The following is a 15,300-nucleotide window of genomic DNA, read 5'->3' as shown; positions in this document are numbered from 1 at the left end:
CTGTAATATTTTTCTGGATTGGGAAGATGCCAACAATACTCAGGAATTAACTGTTTTCGCATAGAATGAAATAATGGGCAAATAAGAACAAAATGGTATTCGTCCTCTACATTAGATAAACAAAACTCGCATATTCTTTCATCAATTTCCAACCCTGTATAGCGCCCCTCTTCAATGCGCAATCTATAACTAGAACAGCGAATACGTGCTAGAGCATGTCTGTGTTTAGCCTCTGTGACTACAAAAAGATATCTTTCTGGTTCAAGCATGGTTTTAAAATTACAATATGGCCTTAGTTTGGCAGTGCAACATATTTCACTGTACCAATCCTGCCCATGAATATCAATTACCCGCTGCTTGAACTGTACCAAGAACAGGTTTACATCCCCCACGCCCTGGGATATTCAAACCATACCAAAGCCGTACATATGAAGTATATTTTTAATTTCAGTGGCCCATGATGTCCTTCCATTTTCATCCATTTTATACATTAGTCTGTAAGCATGCTTTACAACCCTCCCTTCAGGAAGTTCTGTGACTCGTAACCAGTATTTTATACATTTTAACAAGGAGTTTACAAAAATGGGTAACCGCCCACATTCCCCAAGTACGGCTTCAGTACATGTTTTGTCACCAATCCCAAGAAAATGTTTACAAAATTTCAACTGTACTCTTTCAGCCTGAATATATTGCTTAAACCCCCAAATTTCTGCCCCGTACAAAAGAATTGGTAAAATTAAAGCATCGAATAGTCTGAAATAAACATCATAATTAAGTATACCAACTTTATACTCAAAACTAAATAAAGAAAACATTGTTTTGCGTGCTTGTGCGGCCAAATTTGCAACAGCTTTAGACCAGCTGTTTCTACATGACAGCAATAACCCAAGATATTTGTAGGAATTTACAGTTTCAATTGGTTCATCATTCATAAACCATCTTTCTTTAGTTGAGTTATGGCCACCTTTCCGAAACACTACAATTTTATTTTCCATTTAATACAAAAGCGTTCTAAAATATTAATCAGCCGCTGCAATCCCACAATTGAATCAGCAAATATGACTACATCATCGGCATACAATAAAGCAAATAAATCAAACCTTTCTTGCGTTAGCTGAACCCCCCTGTATCCCACATTCCCAATCATATTATATAATTCATCTATAAACAAAGAAAAAAGAACAGGACTCAATATACTGCCCTGTCTAACACCAATAGTACAAGGAAAGTAATCAGAAATCCCACCATCAAGTCTGATGCACGATTTGACATCACTGTACATTGACTTGACAATGGTTAACATTTCACCTGATATACCAATATTATGTAATTTGATAAAAAGTCGGCTATGATCAACAGAGTCAAAAGCTCTGGCAAAATCAACAAATATACAGTAAAATTTTCCTCTTTTTTTTAAAGATAATTTTGAACGATTGCATACAAGACCAATATGTTGTCAACAGTACAAAAACCTTTACGAAATCCTGCCTGCACTCCAGAGATGGCCCCAGTATCCTCTACCCATTCATAAAGTCTGTTTAGTATGCTACAGAATATTTTCCCGAAGACATCCAATAATGTGATTCCCCTATAGTTATTGGGATCAGATTTTGAACCTTTTTTCAAAAGTGGAATAATTACCCCACGTGACCACCCTTCAGGAAATTTCTCCGTTTCAAAAACATTGTTAAATAATTCACTCATGAGTGGTAATAAATGATTTACAGAACATTTAAAAAATTCGGCAGGAATTCCGTCTGGACCAGTAGCTTTCCCATTTTTCAGTGATTTCACTGCTTTGATAATTTCATCATTAGTGATCCAATCATTCAAATCTCCACAATTACCATTTTCAGCATAATGCTGCTCAAGCAGTGAATCAAAAGTGATGTCCCCGTTGTTTACAACGCTGTATTATTCTAATATATCAAGTGACTAGTTCTCAGCAACTATATTTCAGATCATACATAAAAAATCATCAGGTGAAAATAATAAATTAAGAACTTATTGTAAATTCAAAAATGAATTCAAAATGGAACAGTATTTAACACAAATTAAAGACCCCCACTATAGAAAAAGTATCTGTAAATTCAGGATAAGTGACTATGGTCTAATGATAGAGAAGGGTAGGCATGTTAGACCAAAAATAAAGTTTGAAGAAAGGGTATGCAAAAAGTGTGATACTGATGCAGTGGAGGATGAATTCCATTTCCTGATTGATTGTCCAAGTCATAAAAATGCAAGATGTAAGCTGTTTGGAAAAAATGCTCCATATTTTAATTTGATGAAACCAGATGACAAGTTCATATACATTATGAGCAATGTAGATAAGGAACTTGCGAACTATATTAGAGAATGTGGTGCATTTTAAATATATATATCAATATTTCATAATTTAAAATGTATTTATTTAAACTACATATTAATTTCTTCCTTCTTTTTTTTATTTTTAATTATTAGTTTAGCACTGTATGTTCTCTTCAAACAGAATGATGTCAATAAAGTATTATTACATAAATTCATGGTAGTCTGCTGCTTTACTATAATAATAGTAATAATGATATTGTATTGCTGGGGTTCTTATTTTGACATAAAATACAACATTCAATCTAAAAGGTGGGAAGGGGATAAATTTTTACATTTTCAAAAGATAGGGGTCCAAAATTTGAGTTTTGCAGTCAGATACATTTCATAGTACCTGGAGTTTCTTGAATTTTTTTTGAGTAAAGGGCAAAATTTTGAAAATAATATGCGTTTTCTAGAAGCAGTGTGTTTCCAAAAACCAAAGGAACCAGCTAGCCAGCTTCCCTGCAGCCACCTATGGAAAACCCATATCTGGGGCAACACTATGTGAGGATTTTTTGTTCAAATTTTATGGCACAATTACATGAATTACCCTAGAATTACATGATGTTTAGGTAGATGAATTACATCCCAATGTGCTAAAAGAAAAAAAAGCAATGACTCAAACAAACTCACTTTGGGGTAGTACAGTCCGGCCATAGAAAGCACTATTGCATATTAAACTCAGAAGTCCCCCTCCCCCCAGTATAAACTCGATGTTTACTAGATTACAGCCAATGTTTCATTTCCTGTTTTTCCTTGTAGATTCAGATGCAGAGATCTGCTGAAGGATTTATATTGCCAAAACATATAAGTCCAGTTGTTTCCAGAATAACTCATCTGATTGTAAAAAATGGTGAATTGTGCTACCAGGGCCAACCAGTGAGAACAATGGATTTAAAAACATGCTTGACAAAATTTCTTTATTTTCTTTTAGATGTCAAGAATTCTATTTTAGTTGGGCATAATATCCATGCATTTGATTGTCGTTACCTAATAACTGCAATCAAAGAGAGTTCTCTGACTGATAGGTTTATGGCAGTTGTCACGAGGTCACAGGGTCAAGTATTAACCAAAAAAACCAAATAGTATGCAATACGTTTACTACCTCGTGTGCAAGTTCTTAACCAATATAAAGTTACACAATTCGTGTAACACAAGTATAATTTAGACTGATGGGCTCCAATAGAGTTCAATATGACTATATGCACATATAAGCAGCAATAATGCACACCGGCCAATCTTACACATACAACACTACACATGAATTACGTGAAACCATAGTTTATTAGGTACACAAAACAACACAAAACATATACTTGCTACAGTTCTCCCCGTCGGTGTCGCCCGCCCTTGCAGAGGTTCAGCACTACACGCGGCCCTCACCACGCACCAACGTAACTATGTTATTGGTAAAGAGGTGGGCGTTACGAAATGTCGCACTGTAGACACCACAGCAAAGTCGGCAACGACCCTACGACCAGGGGAGGAACGGCGTACCCTACTAGTCACGTATATCAGTGCCAAGCACTCCAAAAATGTTACATAAATAAACTGGCCAGGAAAATAACAATTCTAGAAATTAACAAGATAATATAATAACTCAAGCCCAAGACTAACTAGTGTGTGTGTAGGAATGTTCGGTACCTGACGTTTCCCGACGTGCGTCGAACAGTGTCAGTCGGCGGCGTCGTCCGGTGAATTATAAGAAGCCAGCGACGGTAGTTATCGACTTGAACTCTCCCTTCTCATCCACGGCGCCAAGGCTTCCTTCCAGGTTAGACTTCAGACTGATGTTCAACGCCGGGTTCGACTATGGTAGATTGTGGTGGTACTGCTCGCCGCTTCCGGGGTCGTAATAAACGTAGATCGTTGGTCAAGATCTCCAGCAGCAAGCAACAACCCAGCACCACGCTGTCTCATTCTTTAAATACCCTGTATTACATGGCTAATTGTGTCAATCGCTAATTGATCCGCGACACCTGTTCAATCATCACATAGATACTCGTCCAGCAGTGTCCAAGTGCGACTTCGAGGTCACATAATAGGTACTTTCTGTACGTGCAGTGACAAATGCGGCTACCTACTGGGCTATAAAACCTACCTCTGGGCTGTTATCAATTTATACTATAACAATAAATTAATAAATACAAAATTACATAATAACAAGCGTGTTCTTTTAATAATACAGTTACTGATATGACAGCAGTTGTTAGTGGTTTTTAGTGCCATTGTTTAAATATGTGTATCCTGGTAAAGGTTCATATGCACAAAAAAGTTTGGTTGGTGAATTTGTTGGTCAGGTTTATAGTGCACATAATGCTAGTGCGAATGTACTTGCACTGCAGAAATTGCTTGAATGTTGCAAAATTGACTTGCCAACAATGTTAGAACATAGCTATACATTTGAATATGCTTTTAGTTATCACGATTACAATAGTAAAAAGTCATCTAACTATAACACATTGTCTATATTTGTCAACAGCAAAATAATCAGTAAGTCAATGGCGCAGAAAATTGCAGGGTCGGGTCTGAGGCACATTCACTTGAAGCTGGCTTATGATAGAGGTGACATTGATGGACTTACCAGAATACTTTCAGAAAAAATATATGGTACTGTGAGAGTTACAAAGTCAAACAGTCAATCATCGTAAATATATATGAATATTTCAATAAAAAGTGAGTAATTATTGTACAGGATATGGATGGTTATTTTTTATATAAAAACATTTGTTTTGGCCATGCAAATATAAAATGTTTATTATATCAAGCAACATCTAACTGAAGAACACACTAATATAAATCACACATTAATTGAAATTTACCTTTAATATTTATTTATATGTATATAGAGAAAGTATAACAAACTAATATATCTTGAAATATACTTCATGTTATTTTGTGTATATCAATACTATATCAATACAAATACAAGTTACTTGTGTCAACAAACTCATGATCAAAAACTTTCTCCCATTTATTTTGAGTTGTTGCAAATTGTGCATAATTTTGGAGTTTCTGGTGCTTAGCTTCCCGTCCTTGCGTTGTATTTATATCAAGACCCACGCCAAATTCCTCATAAATACTTTGTGCATGATAAGGAACAACATAACCAGTAGTCCGCTCGCACAATCCTGCCCTAAGAAATAACGCACATCCATTAAAGTAGAACATACAGTATCTCTGTAAATCGTCCAACTCTTCAGGTGTAATATCATACTTTGACGACAATGCACTTATGTTTCTGAGGTACATATCCAATACTGAAAGCACATGAAGTTTAAGTGTATTTAATACAGTATCATTATCTGATCTTAACGACAGTATTAAAGGCATAAAATTAATTTTAATTAATTTCTGTGAATCTTCACCAGTAAATCTCATGTCCAGACTAATGTTTTTTTTCGTTTCTCATTAAACCATTTTTTTATTCTTATGGCAACTTTGCCTGCTCTGGCAGTTTTCTTTAAACATTGGTAGTATTTCATAAAAATGCTATCAGCTGGTAAATTGTCAATACACGCAACCTTATCTAAAAGCTTTCCATTAGTTTTAAACATTGCTTCCCTGAGGAGTTCAGCATTAAAATGCTGCCACGAGTTGTTTTTAATATGTAAAGGATCTACTCTACCCTTTTGTATCAGTTTCCCTAAACGTGGAGGAAATTCTTGTCTGGACTGCTGTTGAGATATATATTTTGTAATTTTTGAACGGTCATTACATTTTTCTTTAAATTTGTTAACTTTGTTTGCAACTACGAGCCTGTTTTCATAGTTCCACGGTTGCCATTTGTTATTTGCAGTACCAATAGAACCACCAATAAATGACAATTCATCTTTTTTAACAGTTGTATAGCTTGATGGATAGGTAGCAGAATTGTTTAATTCTCCTGCTGTAGTAGTAGCATGCCATTTCTGATCTACAGGCAAAAGTGAAAATTTAAATGAATATTGGAGACATTGTATGTTTTTTGGGTAACATTATCGATTTCTGTGACCAAAGTTGTCATGTAATCTAGTATTAGAGGATGATCCTCCTTACATTCGGCTCCAAGCAGTAAAAAGTTGTGATCACAACTTGCTACTCTATGCCCAGCATTTAAAACAGAAACTAGAAACGACGTGGACTGCCCATATTTACCGAAAGATGCACCATCAGCACCAAGTGCTATTTGGAAAGAGCCCTCGCTTTGTTTGAACCAATTTAATTTGAATCCATGAATATACCTCGAGATTAAAGTAGAGCTCAGCAAGACTGACTAGGAGATCTTCTAATGATCGTTTTCTACCAACAATGCCAAAACCAACCTCAGAGATCAATGGTTTTTTCAACGACTTCATATATGACACTACTTGTCTATATGGCAAAATTGGCACACTTGCTAAAATTAAATTTGGGTTTGCAGATCTTAGTGACCGTATATACAATAACTCACTTTTTCGTATGCTACAGTATTTTCTCTTTGACAATAGACCTCCTTGGTACATTATACTTAAACTGTACACAGGCCGTGTCACATGTGACCCAGTAGTAAATTGTCCAGCAATAGAAATATTGTTTTCAAATGTACTAGAGGTGATTACCTCACTTTCCTTAACATCATTTGTCGTAGCTTTAATTTGTGGGATTACCTTTTTCATAACTTGTGAGATTTTGAAAAATAGTCATTCATAATGTTTACTGAACACTTATTTACAAATGTATTCCAAAGACCATCTCGAACTGGTTTTGGCAATGTAGAATCACAACTATCATCAGTTCCATGTATACTTTTCATGACAGCACAGGTAACATTTTGGCGCCTTGCAGTTTGCTGTCGCGACAACAGTAAACGATCGGTGTTTGCTGGATCACATATACTTGGTTTTAATATCTTTTTGGATAATTGGGTTGGAGAAATATTCATTTGATGACACTAAAAAAAAAAAAACAGCGAAACCAATAATTATGTGAGCATTGTAAAATATCCATACTTAAGGCCATTGGTGACATATGTCCATCACATGTACAACATACATGTACATTTGTCTGAACCTGACTAATTATTTATTTAATTCATATTAAGGTTTATTATTATACATCTGCCACCGTAACGCCAAACGTTACAGCGTGCCGTAATTTTGCGGTATTTTATAGGGTATTTTCATCCTACCATATAAGAAAATGCAAATTCCAAATATGAAATGATTACGCGCGTAAGCGTCCTCTAATAATAAAAACAAACATGGCTGCCACCAGAGTTTGGCCGGACTCGATACAAAGAAGTTCGCTGATTCTGTTCTAAAATTTTTGTATTTCTGCATTGCCATGATGTATCCTTGGAAGAGAAAGATGATAATAAGGTTATTACGAAAATACCTCAAAGTATGCACTCAGACAGTACGCAGTCGCATCGACCTATGCTGCGCGTCAGTCGATACTGTCTTCGTGATCCGTGGTACATCATGGCCATTTCACAATGTAATCTCATCCTTACAATTAATTAAATGCAAATTTAGTATATTAATCGTATTTGTGACTCGCTGTTAGCATAACTATGGTATTGTTGATATATGAATTGGGTGCCATAGGATGGTACTTGATGGCCAACCAACCTAATCAAATATGTATTTTGCATTGTACGAGTGCAAATTAAGTTATTAGGATATTAGTACCAGCTGTTTTATACGCATGCGCGTTGGCCGATCCTGTCAAGTTTCGTCATCTGTTTTGGGGCGTGTCTGGTCGATGTGAAATTGCTTCAGCCATTGGGTAACGGAATTAACTGGTGTCTGTGTGAAAACCGCTGTAAAGTGGCGGTAAAATGAATTTGCGCGGTTTTACCAACATAGTAAACACTTAGTAAACCAAACTTAGAACTCGCGATACTAGTGCAGACGACTATGGTTGAACAACCATGAGAAATAAATGGCGGGACTTTGGTGTTGCACATTTAGCACAGAAATAAAAGACACGCCCATAGTTGGACAACCAATCATTTTATTATTGATCACGATGAACCACGGATCATCTGCACGTCCTTTGTAAACACCTCATACACGATGTGCCGCCATCCAATGGCGGGATGAGCGGCTTCCTTTGTGTACAATCAGCGTCAACTTCATGAGAGAAACACGACGCACTTGCTAAGCCAGACCGTCTGGTGGCGCCCTACTATTTCATCAACAACCAAATATACTATTATCCTGTTCCCGAATTGGACATTTGTTTATTTGGAGTAATTTCCAATTCTACGCCAGGTCCTTAGTAATTAATGATTCCATGTATTTATTTGGCCGTTATTTGACAGACGTAAAATGCCATAATGTTAATTCGCGTAAATTTAAACACACTGATACTGATAATGAATTAAACATTTGCCAAAAAATACTAAATTTGCTATCTCATGCAAACAAATATAAAATCACAATATTTGGCAATATATTAAGTTTTGCGTCGCATGCACACGATTGAAATATCATATAAAATGGGCCTAATATACTAATGTTGTATTTATTTATTTGTAAGAACGAGTTTACATCCTGGAATGGCCACGATGTACCACGGATCCTTCGTGCACCCTTAGAGGTATCTTCGCAATAACCTTATATTAACAGGGGTAAGCACACTTGAGAAATACTCACTCTGTCATTATGTCGTTTCTGCCTTAAGATCAGTTTGTTCTTTAACAAACGGGCATGGTTAACTGTAGTTCTAAATCTACATATTTGTCGCTGAAAATTTGACATTGTCATTTCTAGGTTCTTTTTTTCACTGTTAGCTGATTTCACCTGCAGATGTTGAATTTCAGTGCTTAGTGCAAGCCTTTGCTGCTGTAACTGTTCTAGTGTGTGGCTTGAAATACCAATATTTCTCTCAGTATTGCTGATATAAGATTTAATTGATAAACTTTGTCCACGTAGTTGTTCTTGCTTAGACTGTGAAGATATAATGTCGTTCTGCAAATTGTTAATATCACTATTGAGCGAGACAGTTTGTTCACGTAAAATGCGTTGTTTTTTTGCCCAATGTCCAACATCAAATCATGAGTTTTTTTTTATTTGGCATTTAGTTTTCCACAATGATAATCACATAGCTAATGTCCTAATGCCCATGATATTGTTATACATGCTGTGGAAATCCGTGCTGATTGAACTCTCTTGTTCAAGTCATAACGAATGGTTTCTTTTCTTTGATAATTATTTTTTTAGTTGTTTTGTTGTTAATATTTTAGCACCGGTGAAAACAATAAATTCAGAACATCTCTTTGAAAATTGTCGCAATATGGATTACTTGGGGATGACATCACTCACGTACTCCGAGCAATGCATAATAGGATTTCAAAGGTGCCAACAAAGGCAGAGTAACAATTAGTGTCCTCGTCAGCAACTATTCATAAAGCACCTGAAAAAAAGCAGAAACAGTAATGTAATGGAAATATGTTAATTCAAAGTTGTATAACTATATCATAGATTCTTGCTCCGTTTAACTTTTTCTTATTATTTTGAAATAGTAGCTTTGCAGTAAGTGGGTTTCGTATCAGGTTGGTTTCGTGGGGAATAGGGCTTTGTTGCAGTAAGTGGTCCTTAAATTAAAGTTTTATGTTTCTTTAACAACTTGCGCTATTCTAGAAATACTATCCCTAGAAGCTATTAATTTGCCCTCTTGATTTGTCCAGTTGCTCTGACAGGAATTCCAAAATAAGACCCATGCTCTGATTATGCCCCTAGTTTCAAAGACAACTACCAGTAATCATTATCATTAGATCTTATTGGTGTTGCAAAGGATAGAATATTGTTTATTGAAATTAATATTTCCCATATCGATAAATTACATGTACCGTTAAAATCCTAATATAAACCATGGTTTATATTACAATGTATCAATTTAAAAAAAGTTCACTAAATGGGTGTGGTCATTGTTTTCATTGTGTGGTCATCCTCCATTCACAAACTCTATACACCTATTCTTATTACAGATATAAAATGAGTAACCTAAGGGGTCTAGTTTTTTAACTATCATAACACACTAGCTCATAGTTCGATCAGGTGATTAGTCTATATGAATCTAATATTTGGTACGTTTAAGATGTACCGTATTTGGACAATATAATTAACTTTTTACTAAATAAAATTTGGACCCCCCCCCCCAACTCACTGGTTATTATACAGAAACTGACAAAATGGCGTCCGTATGTTATTTCAACATCACACAAAGAGGAATATTCACTCCTATAATTTGAAAACGAGTAAGGTTACCACCATTTTTTTCTTCCGCATGTAATTGTCATATGTCCAGCTCCCCACATGTGAAATATGATTAAATTGTCATGGGTTTTGGGAATTTTTTGAGTACACCAATTTCAGATTTTTTTTGTTCAGCTAGGGTTATTCAAACAGTGGATATTTTTTATTACTATGGTAACACATACCTGTTTAAAATAAAAGTTTTAGATAGTAAATATAAAAACTGCTGTGTAATACATAATATTGGTGTGTAGATAAAAAAAAAAGTACACCACAGCAAAAAAGGCTTAGTCCAACAATTTTATTCTAGTAACGTTTCGGGGTAATGAAATTACCTCTTTGTCAAACTGGAAATACAATAGAAACAACAACCATGACAAATAAATGTGCAACTATGACTAACCTGAAATAGTGTAGGTGCACAAGAGTACACTAGAGAATGACAGTTAAAATTCAATTACAAAAACATTCAAAATAACATAACAATGGACTAAAGTATGATGGGAAATGGGAGAAAACAAATAACATAGGGGGTGTGGATAACTATATAGCTTTATTTTTTTAAATTCAAGCCATTTGAGGTGAGAGTACCAAGTTGTTTAATCCAGAAAGCTTCCCTAATCTTGTGGTGTTGTGCGTTTCTAAAATCTAATTGGATACCCGAAACTTTAAGGTTTTCAATGGTGTGGTTACTGGACAGGAAGTGCTTGGGAATGGGTAGATAGTATTTATAACATAACATAGATGATCAATGTTGTAACATGCAGGTCTTCAGCGTGCTGCCAGTTTCCCCAACGTATTTAATGTGGCAGATATTACATTAAATAAGATAAACAACACTACTAGTATTGCAAGTTATGTTTTCTCTAATGCCAAAGATGGTCGTGGGCTTGTTACCAGAAAACGTAGTCTCCTGTTTAATGTGGTGGAATGTAATGCATCGTTTGGCATTACAAGGATAGCAATCTGGGGGTCTTTTGTCTATGAATTTAGATCTGGTAAGGATATCACCCAAATCAGGGCACCGTCTGTAAGCTACCATAGGGGGTGGGGAATAGGTTTTTAAGTCTCTCATTGGAGTGTAACAGAGGGAAATATTTGCAAAGTATGTTGGAGATATTAGGGAGTGCTGGATTATATGTTATCACAAGTGGTTTGGTATTATGACTAGATTGCCTAGTTTTCTTCAATTTGGGGTCGGTTTCTTATAAGGATTGTCTGGGAATACATTTAGCTCGAGTAGCAGCTTTACTTAGTAGTTGTGCGGAATGTCATTCATTTATTAACTTGATGGGGGAAATTTCAACAGAGCAGATGCGACGTACTATAAGTGTTTGGCTAAAAGGGATAGCCTGTTTAATATGATGGGGTGGCAAAAGCTATACTCCAGGTAGTTATGCAAATCAGCAGGTTCGGAAAATAGGTCAGTTTGCAAGTAACCCCGTTTGATACAAACTGTAGTGTCTAAAAATGTCACTTTGCTGTTTGACCATTCGGCGGTAAATTTGATAGTTGGATGATGGATATTGATGTAGTTAAGAAATTAGGTCAATTCATGTTCACCGTGTTTTCAGATCATGAAAATATCATCTATGAAGCGTTTCCAATTAATAGGTGTAAGCGTGCTGTTTTCTAACAATTGCTTTTCTAAATGTAACATAAACAAATTAGCAAACCCCCTGGATTTGTAGATAATTAACATTATTGAATGAAAAATTATTACATGTTAAAATGATTTCAGCTAATTTCATTAAGTCTTCAGTAGGTGGCGTATTTTGTTTTCTGGTGTTAAGAAAATATAGCATGGCCTGTAGTCCCTCGTTATGGGGGATGTTAGAATATAAGGATGAAACATCTAAAGTCACTAGAAAAGTATTAGCATTAAGGGGTTGGGGTATCTTTTCAAGTTTTCCAAGGAAATCTAATGTGTCCTTCAAGTGTAATGGTAAATCTTCGACTAGTTCTCGGAGGTAGTGATCAACAAAATGGGAAATGTTCTCGGTACAGGAAACAATGGATCTTCCCGGGGTATATTTTTTATGAATTTTAGGGAGAATATAAAAGACAGGAGTTCTGGGTTTCTCTGGTTTCAAGAAATCAAAATTGTCTTTACTAATTGAATGTGTAGATAACATTTTAGTAAGCTGGCTTATTACTTTCTTTGAGTGTTTAGGTGTGAGTGATTGGGATTGGTGCCCTTTAAAATTGACTCAGCTTTAGCTATATAATCACTGGTGTCCCTTAACATCTGATCCCACACCTAAACACTCAAAGAAATTAATAAGCCAATCTGTGATTTTCCAGCTTACAAAACCACTCATCTGATATATTGGTAAGCCCACTTCTTTAATTTTTTTTTTATTTGTTTCTTTATACTTAGATGACTGTAAAAGTGTATGATTTCTCAAGGTGTTCTACTATATTGATACTGTTATGGTAAAATCCAACTTCACGTTTTCTTTTGTGCTGTGCATGTGAGCTCTCACAAGATTCATGTATCGGTATTTAGTTTTTGCACACACAATCCTCCAACATAACGAATGTGACCTCTTGGGTCGGCTGATGATTGGAATGTTGTGATTGGTAATGTTTTTTCCTGTTTGTCTTGTTTGGGGTGTTCCTGCAAAACAAAAGCCTCCTTATTTCAGCTACAATGTCTCGTGCCACGCTCAGATATGTAGGTGACAAAGTTTCAGATTTATACAGGGCTGTGCACTAATTTCTATAAACATCCTCTCCTTGTAAAAAAAAGATTGGTGAAAATTCACAAGATATCTGTTTTGTACTGCTTGTCCATGAGTAGGCAAGTTGGCATTGCTTATATCTGTGATTTTATTTTCAAACATCAGTGAAAAACTCTAGGAAGAGGTCTTGATTCAGTTGTAGATAGTTAGTGACACTCAACTAATTCTTGATCCTTTCTTATTGGATTTTCAGAAATAAGTTTTAATAATATATCATTTGTGTTGACGTACTCTGGCAGCACATTCTCATGTGATGATGGTAATTCCAGGGCTTCAACATCATCAAAAGACATCAGACCTTGATCATAAAATTCATCGGTCTCAGTAAGAGTAGTAGGTTCATAATCAATCTGATCACTAAGTAACACTTCTTCATACTGTGTAGTTTTTTTAACAGAAGGCTGTGGTGGTTTTACAGGTTTAGATCCTGATCTTATTGGAATCTTACAGGTATTGATAATACATCATTTTGGACAGGTGACTCATAAAACTCCTTTACTCTGATTGGTGCTGAAATGCAAAAGGATCGTTTATATCCAATGATTCTAAAACCAGCCAGTGTTGTCGCCCTGCCGACTACAACGGCCAACTACCCAGGGTGATTCATGTGAGTATAGTTAATTTCAAAATTGTCCAAACTTGAACCTTACGATCTGTGAACGGTAATAGGAAATGCAACACGCAATGACACTTGTTTTTTGTGCTAATATCAGACCTGTAACAGACTCAAACTTGTTAAATAGAAAAGGCCCCAACTTAGTACACACATTCCTTTTGAGGTTTTCTCTTTGTGTAAGTGGAGCAGTAGCATCTATGTTATCATTTATATTACCATGTGTTCATCCCTTTGCCTAACTGAAATTTGCTGTATAACTGTGTGTTTAACAAAAGACTGCCAGACTTTACTTTCGAAGTAATAATGGCCATGATCGCCATTTAATAAATCAGAGACTTGTGGTAACTGAAATAAGTCACCAACTACTATTACTTGTTTTCCCCCAAAGTACAGATCACTAGTATTATCTCTAACTTTGCAACATACATATTCCAAATCTTCAAATAGCGTCTCATTGGATATTAAACACTCGCATGATTTTATCCTCTTTCTGCAGCTGTCACATTTTTCATCTTTATCAATGTATTTAACTACTCTTTCCTTAGTGAATTGTCCAGCAACAAGGCCAGACCAGCTGTGGATTATTTGACATCCAAACTGTATTGCAGGCTACTGATGCCTGTTGTGGCAGTGACAGCAAATTGAACATTTGAACTTTTCAGAATTTCTCTGCTTCACCGTTTAATAAAAAGCTATTACCACATACTGCTAAATAAACGGCAGTCTCTTGATCTGCATTAATTTCCTTGGTCGTCACTCACACTAAACGAGAGTAACTTCCGTGTTTACAACACTTGTTTGTTCAGCCAATCACAATCGGTCCTGCCGTAACAGCGAGTATTCCCTTGATTTACCCAAGAATTCTGTGCGAATCCCCATTGATTCTGGCTGCTGGCCATTTTCGTTCATAAAATCGTTGGATATCATCAGAAAACGTGGGATTTGTTCAGTTTTGAATAAAACCAAGTTAGCGATTATGAACAAAAGTTATTAACGTACCATCCGATCACCTCTGAACTTTTTGTTTCGCATTTTAAGGTAAAAAATCGACATTTGAAACCGACGTAATGTCGATTTTACTAGGTGTAATGTTTCATTATTTGTTTATTTATATGCGTATAGTAGATGACTTTTTTGTAAATAGTATCCATTCATTTTGCAGCCCCCAAGTGACTTAACAAAGTTGTTATTTTTCCGCTTGTATGGCCTCCAAAAGGAAACCTTTTTGATTCAACCTGGGTTTCGATACAGGCCTTTTTACTGGCGCGGATTTATAGAGGGGATTCTAAACGATGAAAACGCGTCAACAACTCACACAATACACAAAAGAATGACGCCAAATGTGTCTACTAATTACATTTTAATTGAACAG

At 35.7% G+C, this 15,300-nt stretch overlaps 1 pseudogene; it reads right to left on the bottom strand.

Annotated features, from left to right (window-relative positions):
• Positions 1 to 5,262: 5,262 nt before the first annotated feature.
• Positions 5,263 to 6,830, bottom strand: LOC144357805 (uncharacterized; annotated as a pseudogene).
• Between the last annotated feature and the right edge of the window lie 8,470 nt (positions 6,831 to 15,300).

Source organism: Saccoglossus kowalevskii, chromosome 2, assembly GCF_978046115.1.
Source record: "Saccoglossus kowalevskii chromosome 2, keSacKowa6.1, whole genome shotgun sequence".
NCBI classification, from domain to species: domain Eukaryota; kingdom Metazoa; phylum Hemichordata; class Enteropneusta; family Harrimaniidae; genus Saccoglossus; species Saccoglossus kowalevskii.
Note: the sequence above shows the minus strand (reverse complement) of the source record. Positions and strands in the feature narration are given on the sequence as shown.